At 37.8% G+C, this 2622-nt stretch overlaps 1 long non-coding RNA gene across 1 annotated transcript; it reads left to right on the top strand.

Moving 5' to 3' along the window:
• The first annotated feature begins 229 nt into the window (after positions 1–229).
• LOC106522880 (uncharacterized) lies at positions 230–1260 on the top strand. The gene is made up of 3 exons (XR_001310831.1): positions 230–324; positions 715–778; positions 1220–1260. It is a non-coding gene; the product is annotated as an uncharacterized LOC106522880 (long non-coding RNA).
• Positions 1261–2622: the final 1362 nt, after the last annotated feature.

Here is a 2622-nt window from a genome sequence, read left to right on the forward strand (position 1 = left end):
ACTTTAACCAGAGACATGAAGAAATTTGCTTCTCAGTAACAAAAGAGCAAAATTTATGTAAAAAATAATAAAACACTACATGACATTGTAATGCTGTTTTATTATTTTCATTTGTTTAATAAATACGCTGGCATGATACAACTTAACGTGTTTGATTGCTTTCTGAGATCCATCTATTTCGGAGTTGTAGCCCCCGCTGGAGAAAAATCCACCAGCCGCCACTGGGTAGAAGTCATGTGGGTCATGGAGCTGCAGATAAATCCAAACAGCAGCAGCTCCAGCATTGAGCACAGGTCATTCTGTGTTTCTGAAGTTTTCTCTCCGGTAAGTTGATGATGATACCACATATTGTACAGCATTATCTGACTGCTTTGTACCGCAYTGTCATCAGTGATATTTTGTAGTCAGTTTTAGTTACTGAAACATGTTAACTAGCTAGTTGTATTTAACTGCAGCTAGCTTGTGAGCAGGACAGGTTTAAACGGGTCTATTTCAGCTAAGTATCCAATACGTTTAAATTTTGAAGTAGATCAATTTCTAAATTTAGTGGTAATTCAAGTTTCTGAACCATCTCAACTAGAAAATACGTTTAGCTTTTGTTCTGCGTGATTRATGCGGTTTATTTAGTTTGTCAAAGATGGCAGCATTAATGGGAATATTATCAGTAAAGTCATGTGTGATTGTGAAGATGAGTGATGATTTTATCTTTTTCAGTGAGACCACACAAGACTGACTTCAATGAACTGCTGAAGCATGTTGCGTACACATCATCACAAAGGTAACAAGATGTCATTTTCTGTTCTCAAAAATAATCAGAGATGAATCAAGATGTTTGACCAACATAAACTTTAAAAAGTTGGTAATTACTGCAGGCCTGTTCATTTGCATTTGTTTTATTTCATTAGTTTAGCATTTGTAATTATGGGATCAAGTTGAGATTAGAATCTTATTTCAAGATGGAGCAAGAAATTAAGAAGTATTAAGTAGAATATATCAGCATCAATAAATGACTGTAGAACAGTAACTAAAAATATTATTAAACAATTATAAGTAACACTGCAGTCAGTGTATACATGTCCATACATACAGTATATGGACATGTATGGTGGCGGGGGCTTGCAAAGAAGAGACCATGCTCCTCCATGGCAATGATCAAGGTGTTGGGGGGGACTTGCTTGTTGTGCTTTCTAATAAGCTTGCTTCTCTCTTTATACTGTAGTATTCATGGAAAATGGGAGCTCCATGAACGATGCACCAGACCTTGCTCTGAAAAGCCTCTCAACTTTCTGGATCACACTGAAGACCTTGTGATGACAGACATGACACTCCTAGTGTCATTGTTACTTATCTGTGGTAGAATTATAAATGCCTGTCCTCAAATTAGTTAATTACTTTTTAAAATATAGGTATTAGAAGTTTGGTCCGAAATTTTTAAATGAAAACTGTATTGGTTTCAAACTGTATTAATCTGCTTTAAACCGAAAACACGTTATATTTTGTCTTGTTAATGCATTCCGCAGTGAAAATAATGGGTGCAATGATGACAATGACCATTTATTTGTTTACCACCTGCTCTCTCCCACTCAGGCCACAGCCTCACCTCACTGATGCCGCCACCTCCTCCCAACTTCCATCCCCGGCCTCAAACAGCAGCCGAGGCTAAAAGCACACCCTGTCATCTTTAGCTTGTAATTGCTCGGTTTGACACTGCTCCTCCGTTCTCTGGGGCTCTGGCAATTACAGAAATACAATGAGGCTGGGGTTTGTCCTCGCAGGCTGTGGAATGTATATACTAATTCGCAATAAAGTGCTACAGCTGTCGGTGCATTTTCTGCTCGGTTACTTCAATAAATTGGAACTCGGAGATGGGGGGAAAAAACAGGGAATATTGTATTATGTGCTTCCCACAGTCGTGTAAACACAATTTGGACAATTCTATTTTCTTCTGTACTGAGAGTGTAACTTTTCGTTTTGGAGAAAGCCGCAGTACAAAACCGCTACAGTTGGTGATTTTTCTTTTTAACCTCAAAGATGGGATTTCTGTGGTTTGGCTCTTATCATTTGTGCTCATTTGCTAATTAAAAGCTTAGCATTCCTTAAAGGAATAGTTATCATCCAAAACCTTTCATGTGATGGTTTTAAACACTATATGTTGCGAAGGATGAAGTTAAAGACATTCTGGTCAAACCTTGAAATTAACATCTTATGCAAGATTGCAAGACACTCACAGAGAATGACTCTCAGATACTACGTCATCTGGATTTAGCCCAATATTAGTAAAATTAAAAAAGGTGTAGACATTTTTGTGTTGATTAAGGGTGACTAGCTGTGGCAGCTGTCTTAAATTGTATTGATTCCAAAATATAATCAGGTATAGAAGTATATTTGACCGATTTCARTTTTTTATATTTAATTATTCCGTCCCACCATGTCGTGTCCGACATGGTGGGAACCATGTTATTCAAGCCTTGAAGTGTGCGCCATTCAGCGAAGAAAAGAACAGCAAGCTACTGACTGGCTTCAGAACCTCAACTGATCGGGTAGTAATTTGGGCCTATGTTACTGTTTTTCATCAGTGGACAAAAGACATTAGTGCTAAAGGCACACATATAACAGACTCTG

This window comes from Austrofundulus limnaeus, unplaced genomic scaffold, assembly GCF_001266775.1.
Source record: "Austrofundulus limnaeus strain Quisiro unplaced genomic scaffold, Austrofundulus_limnaeus-1.0 Scaffold138, whole genome shotgun sequence".
Classification (NCBI taxonomy): Eukaryota; Metazoa; Chordata; class Actinopteri; order Cyprinodontiformes; family Rivulidae; genus Austrofundulus; species Austrofundulus limnaeus.